At 49.0% G+C, this 12,281-nt stretch overlaps 1 protein-coding gene across 11 annotated transcripts in view; it reads right to left on the bottom strand.

Moving 5' to 3' along the window:
* The window catches only part of LOC140408856 (LIM and calponin homology domains-containing protein 1-like), a 566,047-nt gene that overhangs the window by 424,865 nt on the left and 128,901 nt on the right, over window positions 1-12,281 (bottom strand). The window lies entirely within an intron of this gene.

The following is a 12,281-nucleotide window of genomic DNA, read 5'->3' as shown; positions in this document are numbered from 1 at the left end:
CGTGGACTTTCATCAAGAATGAGAAGTTGGACTTGAGTTAATGGATTGCAGTATGTTATGAGGGTTGTGGGTGAGGGAGATGGGGCGATGTTTGGGTGGGGTTTTCCCCCGCGTTTTCTTGGGTCTGGGTGGCCCCGTGGCCTGGGGCCCTCGGGGATTGGGGCGAGGTCGCAGTTGGGAGGAGCTGCATCATAGGGGGTGGGGTCGGCCCAGGCAGGGAGTACGGCTTTTTCCCGCGGAATGGTGGGTGCGGTACCCGAAGCGGGGGGCAGTACTGGGTTCAATGTCCGCATTGGTTTATATGGGGTGTAGGGGGGGGAACTCTCTTTACCCCACTTAGGTGGAGGTGGCTGGAGATTTGGATGGGGAATCCAAAGAGGGATTGGAGGCAAAGGCTGGAGCGGCCGGGGTCAGCATGAGTCAGCTGGCTTACGGGAGTGCAATTGGGCGGTAGGGGGGTTAAGCAGTTGCTTGGTCGGGGGAGGGGGGGTTTGGGGGGGTACCGGGTTGCTGCTGTGCTGATTGAGGGGGAATCGATGGGAAGAGGGAAAGTCGGGGCAGGGAGCCTCCACCTGGGGGGCTGGAGGGTGCGGGAGGCGTGGGCACGGGGCTGGCCTAAAAAAGGAGATGGCTAGTTGGGGGGGGGGGGGGGGGGGGGGGGGCGGGGGGGGGGGGGGGGGGAGCCCCCCGATCCGGCTGATCATGTGGAACGTGAAGGGCCTGAATGGGTGGGTCAAGAGGGCCCGGGTGTTCTCGCACTTAACGGGGCTGAAGACAGATGTAGCCATGCTGCTGGAAACACACCTGAAGATTGCGGATCAAACCAGGCTGAGGAAGGGATGGGTGGGGCAGGTTTTTCACTCAGGGCTGGATGCGAAGAACAGGGGGGTCGCAATCTTGGTGAATAAGCGGGTGGCATTTGAGGCGGTGGGTATTGTGGCGGATAAGGGGGGTCGATATGTTATGGTGAGTGGCAGGCTGCAGGGGGCCCGGGTGGTGCTAGTGAATGTGTATGCTCCGAACTGGGACGATGCAGGGTTCATGAAGCGGATGCTGAGTTGGATTCCGGATCTGGAGTCATGTAGTTTGGTAATGGGGGGGGACTTCAATACGGTCCTGGACCCGACTCTGGATCGGTCTAGGTCGAGGTCGGGTAAGCGGCCGGCAACGGCCAAGGTCCTGAGGGGGTTCATGGACCAGATGGGGGGAGTGGATCCATGGAGATTTGCCAGGCCAAGGGCGAAGGAGTTTTCCTTCTTCTCCCATGTACACAAGGCTTACTCGCGGATAGCTTTTTTCATGCTAAGCAGGGCACTGATCTCGAGGGTGGAGGGGACAGAGTATTCGGCCATTGCGATCTCGGACCATGCCCCGCACTGGATGGAGCTGGGGGTGGGGGAGGAGAGAGGCCAACGCCCGCTGTGGCGAATGGACGTGGGACTACTGGCGGACGAGGAGGTCTGTGGGCGGATCCGGAGGTGCACCCAAAGATATGTGGAGGCCAATGATAATGGGGAGGTGTCGGTGGGTGTGGTCTGGGAAGCGCTGAAGGCAGTGGTCAGGGGGGAGTTAATCTCAATCAGGGCCCACAGGGAAAAGAGAGGACGGAGAGGGAGAGATTGGTGGGGGAGATACTGAGGGTAGGTAGGAGGTATGCGGAATCACCCGAGGAGGGGCTGCTGAAGGAGCGCCGGAGACTTGCTAACCACGGGGAAGGCTGAGGCCCAGTTGAGGAAGGTACAGCGAGCAGTGTATGAGTATGGGAAGAAGGCAAGTCGGATGCTGGCGCATCGCCTGCAGAAGAGGGAGGCGACTAGGGAGATTGGGGGAATTAGAGATGGGGGGGGGAAACACGGTGTGGAGTCTAGCTAAAATAAACAAGGTCTTTAAGGACTTCTATGGTAAACTGTATGAGTCACAAACCCCGGAGGGTGGGGAGGGGATGTGGCAGTTCCTGGACCAACTGAGGTTCCCAAAGGTGGTGGAAGGGCGGATAGAGGGACTGGGGGCCCCGATTGGGATGGTGGAGCTAGTTAAGGGGTTGGGGAGTATGCAGGCGGGCAAGGCCCTGGGCCGGATTGGTCCCCATAGAGTTCTATCAGAAATTCTCGGAGGTGTTGGGCCCGCTGTTGTTGAGAACTTTTAACGAGGCTAAGGAAAAGGGTATCCTTCCCCCGACGATGTCGCAGGCTCTGATCGAGCTTATTCTCAAGCAGGATAAGGACCCGCTGCAATGCGGCTCCTTCAGGCCGATTTCACTCCTGAATGTGGATGCCAAGCAGTTGGCCAAGATCTTGGCCACTAGGATTGAGGATTGTGTCCCGGGAGTGATTCATGAGGATCAGACGGGATTTGTGAAGGGCAGGCAGCTGAATACGAATGTGCGGAGCCTCCTGAATGTGATCATGATGCCCTCGGAGGGTGGGGACGCAGAAGTGGTGGTAGCAATGGACGCGGAGAAGGCCTTCGATCGGGTGGAGTGGGAGTACCTCTGGGAGGTGTTAGGCAGATTTGGATTTGGGGAGGAATTCATAAGGTGGGTCAAATTGTTGTACCAGGCCCCGGTACCGAGTGTGTCGACGAACCGGCTGCGGTCAGGGTACTTTAGGTTATATCGTGGAATGAGGCAGGGGTGCCCTTTGTCCCCCCTGCTGTTTGCCCTGGCGATCGAGCCGCTGGCCATGGCGTTGAGGAGGACTTTAGGAGGTGGGATATGTTGCCACTCTCCCTGGCGGTAAGGGTGCAGTCCGTAAAGATGACGGTCCTCCCTAGGTTCTTGCTCGTGTTCCAGTGACTTCCCATTCTCATCCCCAAGTCCTTTTTCAAGTGGGTAAACAGGAGTATCACAGGATTTGTGTGGGCAAATAAGACCCCGCGGGTTAAGAGACAATTTTTGGAGTGCAGTCGGTCGGGGAGGGAGGGCGGGGGGGTGTTGGCGCTGTCCGAACCTGTGCAGCTATTACTGGGCAGCGAATGTGTCAATGATTCGGAAATGGGGAATGGAGGGAGAGGGGGCGGCGTGGAAATGGTTGGAGGCGGCGTCCTATATAGATACTAGTTAGGGGGCACTGGTGACGGCATCGTTGCCACTTCCGTCGACGCGGTATACCGTAAGCCCAGTGGTGGCGGCGACACGAGGATTTGGGAGCAGTGGAGACAGCATAGGGGGGAGGTAGGGGCCTCAGTTTGGACCCTGATGCACGATCAATAACCACTAAAGCGAGGTTGTAGTCCAACTGAAGGCTTTAATAAGCTAGATGTTTCCCCCAGCAGCTCAGGTACAGAATGAAGGCTGCTGGAGTGGCACGGGCTCTTATATCCTGCCTAGCAGGGCGGAGCTACCATACAGCTTGACCAATAGGGAGCATACAATTTCTACCAATGGTGTTCCAGCATTACCAGGTACCGTAATACCTCTACTACCACAGACCCTAATACGGAACAACCACAGGTTTGTTCCAGGTAGGATAGATGGTGGGTTCCTAGGCTGGCACAGGGCGGGAATCAGAAGGATGAGGGATTTGTTTATCGATAGGACTTTTGCGAGTCTGAGGTTGCTGGAGGAGAAATTTGGGCTACCCCCGGCGAATACCTTTAGGTACATGCAGGTTCGGGCATTTGTGAAAAAACAGGTGGGGGAATTTCCGCTGCTGCCTGCCCGGAGGATACAGGACAGGGTGGTCTCGGGGGTGTGGGTGGTGGATGGCAAAGTATCGGACATATACCAGGAGCTGCAGGAGGCGGAGGAGGCCTCTGTGGAAGAACTGAAGGGCAAGTGGGAGGAGGAGCTGGGGAGGAGCTGGATAAGGGCCTGTGGGCTGACGCCCTGGGCAGGGTCAATTCCTCCTCATCTTGCGCCAGGCTTAGCCTTCAGTTTAAGGTGGTGCACCGGGCGCATATGACAGTGGCAAGAATGAGTAGGTTTTTTGGGGTAGAGGACAGGTGTGTGAGGTATTCAGGGAGCCCAGCAAACCACGCCTATATGTTCTGGACATGCCCGGCACTTACGGAATTTTGGAAGGGCTTTGCAAAGGCTATGTCCAAGGTCTTGGATACTCAGGTGAAACCGAGCTGGTGGATAGCGATATTTGGGGTATCGGACGATCCGGGAGTGCAGGAGTCGAAAGAGGCCGGAGTTCTGGCCTTTGCCTCCTTGGTAGCCCGGAGAAGGCTCTTGTTAATGTGGAGGGACGCGAAGCCCCCAAGCATGGAGGCTTGGATCAGTGACATGGCTGGGCTTCTCAGGTTGGAGAAGATAAAGTTTGCCTTACGAGGGTCCTTGCAGGAGTTCTCCAGGCGGTGGCAACCGTTCCTTGACTTTCTCCCGGAGCGTTAGGTGGAGGTCAGCAGCAGCAGCAACCCAGGGGGTGGGGGGGGGGGGGGGGGGGGGGGGGATTTCATTTTATTTGTAAGGGGCGGATGCCCTACTTTGATTTGTTTTTGTTTATTAAATTCTTAGTTGGTTAGGGGGTTAAGTTGTTTTGTTGGCACAGTGTTTTGCCTTCTTTGCATTATATTTTCTATTGTAGTGTTTTGTCAAAAATTATGGAAAAATCTTGAATAAAAACATTTTTTTTAAAAGCATGGGGCTGAGTGAGCAGATGTGAGGGGAGGGAAAGTAATTGATGTTTCCTGGCTTGTATCTTCAATGGACTATCTGGTCTGCTCATCAGCTGTCAGGCAGGCAGAGCAGCTCAAAGTGAGAAGAACACTTCAGAGTTTACACAGTTCGCGGACAGGGATGATGAGTTTGAACAGAGAGCTGCCTGAGAACCGTATGTCAAGAGTGATCATCAGGTTGTCCAGGGCGAGAAGGGACAGTCCAGAAACGGGACCCCCATTCGGGGGGTGAGTCCCGAGGTCATCCCCTTACGCCCCCAAACGCTCTCCCACCCAAACCCCAAAACCCTTGGAGAACCCTCCCTCTGCAGCCTGGCAGCGGCAGAGGGACACATAAGCAATGGATTTACCTCCTTAACCCCTCTCGGGGTCCAGAATGCCAGACCAGAGTGTCATTTGCAGAGTGTCAGTCCCAGGGTGCCAGGGGGAAGTGCACAATTTGCAATGCCAAGGGGTGGAGCCTAAACAGAGCTGAGGGGGAGGTTTGGGTGACTGGGCGCGATGTGTGGGGTACGTGATCTGTTATTTCCATGTTTGGGGGGTTGATGCCCCTCTTGTCTGAGGGCTTGTGGGTGTACCCTCTGTCAGCTGGGGTCACCATATCCATTTTGGGGGAGAGGGGGCCTGTCTTTGGATGCTGGGATTGGTGCGCCTGTTAAAAATGGCCCTGAGATCGGTAAGTGCAGGCTAGCTGGCATGCTAGTCTGAATAATGTATCTTAGTTAAGGGGCTGGATTCTCCCAAAATGGGACTATGTCCCTACGATGGCATAAAAACGCTGGTGTTTTACTCTGGAAATTCCTGTAAAAAAGATCAGCTGTTTCAATACCTTGCTAGCAGGGACCCAGAGTACTTCATGCAGCTTTAGCTGCGGATACGGGCCCCTTCCAGTTTTGAGTCCGCGCATGCCCACGGCGGCGGCCTCCAGTGGGCGCGCCAAGCGCCATGGCGGACTCGGACCGCAGAGGCAGACATAAAAATTATAGATTCCCTGATCGGCCGCGCGCCCGAGGATCTGAACCCGCGGATATTAACCCCGGCCGCCTATAAGGCCCCTCCCGGTGTCCGATCCCCCCGCTCCTCCCCCACACGCCAGCAATCGGTGGTTAGTTCCACGCCGTTGGGAACTCGGCCGGTCAGGAGCGGAGGATCGCTGGGCGTGCCTCTCTGTTAATGGGCCCCCAGCCTCCCGCCGTACTCGAGTCCCGGGGAATCGTCGGACCGGCGCCGCGCCCGATTTTGGCGTGAAATTGGATTCTCTCTGCAAAGAATCCAGCCTAAGGTCAGAGAATTCCCACCTTGGCAATGCTCCTGGTGCGAGCCGGAACCACTCCGGTTTTCCGGCTGGCAGGAGGGCTTAATCACAAAACCAAAGATTCACGCCCTGTGTGTTTCAAACCAGACCTGTGAACACCAGTTTCTACCACCCTCAGAGAGGAGACGTTGTGTAAGATTTCCCTAAGCTCAGCAGGGCATTGTGTGGGAATGTTACTGGAGTTTACTGTAGATTAAAAATTTATTTTGGTGTGCGCCAAACATGGGGCGAAGATCTTATCCTATATTCTCGTGGGCTGTACGAGCACTTACTACATGGGAAGATGTGAGCCTTTTACCATGTTGTCACGGCCTTATCCTCATCTCCCTCATTCCCTAGCTTATCTGTTGGTACATGCGGAGGCACCAAGTTTAATGATTAAGCTGAACCAACTGCTTTGTTGTTCTCGTCTTTTTCTGTATTCATGTATGCTGAGATACCTGTGTTGTGCTGGGTACCAATCCTGAGCATTTGTTGCATTGTTTGTAAAAATGGAAAAACTTTAATAAAAATATATTTCTGAAAAAATCTTATGAGGACTGTTGCCATCAAAAGGAGGTTTAGCTTTGAGTTTATATAAGCAAAAATCTTGTAAAGTATTGTAAACTGTATAACGGTGTTCTTGTTTTAAGGGTTAATTTTCTTTTTGATATTTTTAATAAATGTTTAACTTTAATATATAATATCATTGCAATTAGTCTGAGAGTCACCTATCTTCAGATAACTCCTCATAACACACAAATTTCTAAATCGTTGTAGTAACTGATTCAAGTTTCCCTTTGGGATTTGTGCAGCCTGGCACTAACCATTTGCAGTCGCTATTACAGCCTACATTATAAGGTATATATATTGTATGAAAGTGGGTTAAAAACTGGAAGTTTTTTTAGCATGGTAGAATTAGTATTGAGAGTGTTAATGTGGATGTGGGGTAGGGTAAGGGGACGGAGTAGATCAGCTGAAGAGTCGGACTATCTGTTGGTAATTAGCTCAGGCAGAAGACTGTTGCTGGCACTCTCCTGCTTCTGTTCCATTCTCACAATCATCGATATCTTTATCAATATTTTGCAGCAGGTTTGTCCTGCATTGGTGTGTTCCACAGCAAGGTTCAGCAGATTGCAGAATCCCTGGAGACAGTACTACGGAAAACCCAGGGACCTGTTAAGGCAGTGCAAGTGTTTCAATACACTGATGGTGCACTCTGTGATGACTTTTGTGATAACTGAACCTTAGTTATTGCTCTGTTCAGTGCGTGAGTTACATACTGGTGTCATGATTCGTGTGTGCGGATGATAATCCTGTGCCCAAGCAGTCAGCTTTTGAATTGATGAACCAGGTCAAATAGTGTGGGAATGGTGGATTGGCACAGTTTGCATGGGTCATGGCAACTGCTGGAAAGCCAGGCACAGATTTGCCAACAGTGATTACTCGCCAGCTGAATATTGATGAAATGATAGCCTTCCCTGTTCACAAATTTGTGTGCGTCTGTCAGTCTTCGCATATCAAAAGTGGTTGTGAAGGAAAATTACCAGTCCGGATGACTCTCTCCTCTACAGGATGGATAAGTCAGAAGATCAAATATCTCAAGCTATTCATACTCATCTTCTAATGATCAACTCAAAAGCAAACTATCACAGTTATATTCTCCGTAAATTACTGAAAAACCATTACTTCACTCTGGTAACAGTGACGTTAAATTTTTATGCTGCCAGATGTATCAGAGGGATTTGTAACAGTAAAGCATTGTATTCATTGGCTTATATCTGGTGGCAATTCATAAGGGGGATAGTTAGCATGATCGGCAACCCGTCGAGAGGAGTCCAGCTGCCAGATGTCTGGCTGTGTTTGAGAATTGTTGAATATTCCTTCAGGTCACACAAACTGTAACAGCTGAAGTCATCCCTGACATCCACAGCAGGTAAAAAGGTTCTTACAGAATAAGCACTGGTCCACAGTATGCTGTAATATAACACTACCATACAAAGAACAAAAAAATATAACATTTGTTTTCTTTGATCATTTAAAAGACAATAGTCTAAACACGATCAACAAAATGAATTGCCAGTTAAGAGTAATCTATGCTCTATCAATTTACCATGGCACCTATCCATGATTAGGTTTGTCTTAGATAGTTTGTTCACATCATTAAACTTCCACCAGGACCTGATTTATGAAATGCCCATTTTGCTGCAGATGTAACTAACAGGATGTGCAGAATCACCAGATTACATTACTACTGGCACTGTCTCCAAAACAGCCGTTCAAATCAATGAGGAAATTCCTGTGGAATGTGCACAGTTTAATATGCCTTGTGTGAAGTGAAGGCCAGTACATTAACCCTTTGCATGCAAAACTGTTCTTGCACAATGTCCATATTAAAAGATGAAATATCTTTTTAAGTCTATCTTATTAGGACTGTTATTTGATATATACCCACCTTAAGTCTTCAATTAGTTTTATTTCCTGTTAAAAATATGATCGAGTCATTTCTCCAATATGTCGTCTTATTATGATTTGTCTGAAGGCTCCTGCGAGGGCACAGTTAAGGGGAAAACCTGCATGTGACCATAGTCAATGATTGTGTGCAGGGTATCTGAATAGGGAATAATTTCAGCCCAGTCTGAGTTTGTCCTCATTCACCCAAGTAAATGCACATCCAGCAGCATGCATGAGACAGTGGTGAACATTGGAAATTCTGGATCAGGGGACACAGAGGCTAAATGTAGCATTATAGGAACAGGAGTAGGTCAATTAGCCCCTTGAGCATGTTCCACCATTGAACTTGATCATGGCTGATTCTGTAGCTTACCTCTTATCCAACCATCCACAGTAGCCGATCATTGTTTTCAATAATTAGGAAACTGCTTCAACAGGAACTACTGCCAAAAGAGATTCATTTTCATTTCACATTTCCTTTTAGCAATGTTCATCTGCTCTACCAGAATTTTTAAAAGACAAAACTAATGATCTTTTAAAGTTTAACATATTTTAATATTAAATGGGACTTGGCTATTCCAATACACTACTGACTGGCTCCCACATTTTTACCCTCTGTAAACTTGAGGTTGTTTAAAGCCCTGCTTCCTTTGTCCTAGCTCACACCCCAAGTCCTCTTCACCACCACCACCATGGTTGTTTACCTACATTGGCTACCATATAAGCTACTCCTCCATTTTAAAATTCTCATCCTTGTTTTCAAATCCCTCCATGGCCTCACCCCTCCCGATATCTGGGATATCCTCCAGCCCCACACCCCTCTGAGATATCTCAGCACATCAAATTCTGGCCTCTTGAGCATCACCACTTTTAATTGGTTGTGACTTCAGTTGCCAAAGCCGTCAGCTTAGTAATTCCCTCCCTAAATATCTCTATATATTGTTCCTCCTTTAAAATGCTCCTCGAAGCCCACATCTTTGATCAAGCTTTAGGTTATCGGCCCAGTAGCACAGTGGTTAGCACAATTGCTTCACAGCTCCAGGGTCCCAGGTTGATGCCCGCTTGGATCACTGTCTGTGCGGAATCTGCACGTTCTCCCCATGTCTGCTTGCGTTTCCTCCGGCTGCTCCATTTTCCTCCCACAGTCCAAAGATGTGCAGGTTAGGTGGATTGGCCATGATAAATTGCCCTTAGTGTCCAATAAAAAAGGTTAGGTGGGGTTACTGGGATGGGGTGGAGGCATGGGCTTAAGTGCGGTGCTCTTTCCAAGGGCCGGTTCAGACTCGATCAGCCAAATGGTCTCCTTCTGCACTGTAAATTCTACGATTCTAATATCTCTTTACGTGGTTCAATTTTAAATGCTGTTTTATAACGCACCTGTGAAGAAATCAGGGATATTTTATTACATTAATGTAATGTATGTAATGTAAATGTATGCCAGATAAATGCAAGTTGTTGTCATTTAAATAGAAATTAAGGTTAAACTCAGTAACCTCCCATCCCACTCTTCCAGTGAGCGCTCAACACCTTAAAAAGGTGTTGGTTCGAGATAGTGGTACAACATTGCCGCAGTGATCTTTGTGTGTGATTAATCAATGGGAGCATATAGCTTCTGAATTCATCCTTTGATTTTGAGATTGAAATCACATTTTATGCTCATAATTGTGCTTTAGATTTGAATGGTAGACCCCCAAGACTGAGGAACTTAGAGAACATACAAAATTGGAACAGGAGTAGGCATTTGACTCCTCAAGTCTTCAACAGAACCATGGCTGATCTGATTTTGACCTTGTAACTCCACTTTCCTGACTATAACCTTTGACTCCCTAGTGGATGAAAAATCTGCCTAACTCAGCCTTAAATAGATTCAATAACCCAGCCTCCAATCCTCTCAGGGGGAAATAACTCCAAAGATTAGCAATCAGATGAGGTGGAATTCCTCCTCATCTCCATCTTCAATGTGAGACTCCCTTATTTTGAAACTGTGCCCCTGGTTCTAGATTCCCCCACAAGAGGAAATATCTTCTCAGCATTGACCCGGTCAAGCCCCCTCAGAATCTTATATGTTTCAATAAGAGAGCAAGTCGATTCTTGAAAGGAAGAAACATTGCCATGGTTAAAGGAATTACAAACATAATGCCAACTCCCTGGGAGCTATCCTAATGCAGTAGGAATGTATTAATGACTTCTCTTGATTACAAATAGCCTCCAAATATGGGTGGGTAAGGAAAAGAAATTGGGTGTAATTGATCTTCTAGTTTTGATATGGCTTAGAAAGCATGGGAAAAAGTGCAGAAACTTGACTATGGTCATTGCCATTGTCAACAACAATTAGTAACTCTAATCAACAATAGCAAGTCAAATAAGGAGGCATTGAGAAAGCGCAGGAAAAAGCCTTGAGGGCCCTTGTGACATGCGTAGTGAGCTTGATCAATTGAATGCAAAAAGCTTCTATTTGACATTTAAGACATAAAAAGAGGGAATTCAACACTTCTTCTCAGTCTGTCTTCATGCTTTTCAGATACCCTGGCTTTTCGTTCTAGTTAGAAGATTTTCTCAGACAGAAATAGGAAGATAGAGTTGATGAACACGTGGCTGAAGAGATGCTGCAAATTACTGAGACATTGGGCATACTTTGGGGAAGTTGGGGCTTGTACTAAAGCGATAGCTTGCATTTTAACAAGGCCAGGAACTCCTAGCAGGAGGTTTTACCAGTGTAGTCGGGGAGGGTTTAAACTAGCTTTGTAGGGGAAGAGGAACCTGAGAGCAAATTCAGAGAGGAGAGATAAAAACTGAAAATGGAAGGCAGAAAATTAGTGAGCCTGTTTAAAAGGAACGAAGACCTAACATAGGCAACAGTGCCAAATGACATTTACTTCAATGCAAGAATTCTAGAGAATAAGAGAACTGAGAGCACAGCATTGTGGTGTTGGGCGTTCTGACACACAGATGAGCCAACACGGTTGTATATGGTACAACGCTATTTTATTTAAACTTTCTTTGTACAGTTTTGTCTTGATACTCTGCACGTGGGGATTCCCTGTTTGTGATCTTGTAACAGGTCTTGTCCGTGTCTTTGTCCCCAGACCTACTGACCACTAGGTGTCGTGCTCGTGCTTTTTATGTGGTTGGTGTCCTTGTGTGTGATTGGTTGTGGTGTTGTGTGCTCTGATTTGCCTGTTGGTGTGTCCATCATGATGTGTGTGTTTGAATATCATGACATCCCCCCTTTTTACAAAGATATGTGCCTACGTGGTAATAAATATGATCGCGTCGTGAGTGCATCTAAGAGTGCGTGTGTGTTGTGTACAGCATGTGCATATGACGTAACTATTTACATGGGGCGATGTCGGGTGCGTCACATGAACAAGGTTGTACCATAACAGAACATGAATGCGAACGAGAAAAAAAACTTGAACAGTGGTCCAGCCAGACGATATCTGGAACGATAAACAACAATAGGTTATCATATAAAATTGTGTAACTTGGTAGACATATGAACGGTGTTATAAGTCCAGTCTAATGGGCTTGTGACGAGTTCGGGTTGACCGCCTCAAGGGTGGGTCAAGAACCACCGGCTGATGTGGAAGCATGGCCATGGGTGGCGATGGAGAGGGCGTGATCTGCGGCAGCTCCACAAAGTCATCCTCGGAAGCCTGTTGAGGATCTGGCGTGTGCGTACTGTGTGGCTGCAAGCGTGGAAGTCGGCGAAGGGCGCGCCGATTGCGGCGACGCACTGAACCATCTGGCATGCGAACCAGGAACGAGCGGGGAGCCACATGTCGGAGGACTTCGGCCGGTGCTGACCAGCCACCATACGGTTGATGGACGCGTACTTTGTCCCCGGAGGACAGGGGGGGCAGGTCCGTCGCTCGTGTGCCGTACTGACTTTTCTGGCGATCACGCTGCATTT

This window comes from Scyliorhinus torazame, chromosome 3 (genome assembly GCF_047496885.1).
Source record: "Scyliorhinus torazame isolate Kashiwa2021f chromosome 3, sScyTor2.1, whole genome shotgun sequence".
NCBI lineage: Eukaryota > Metazoa > Chordata > Chondrichthyes > Carcharhiniformes > Scyliorhinidae > Scyliorhinus > Scyliorhinus torazame.
Note: the sequence above shows the minus strand (reverse complement) of the source record. Positions and strands in the feature narration are given on the sequence as shown.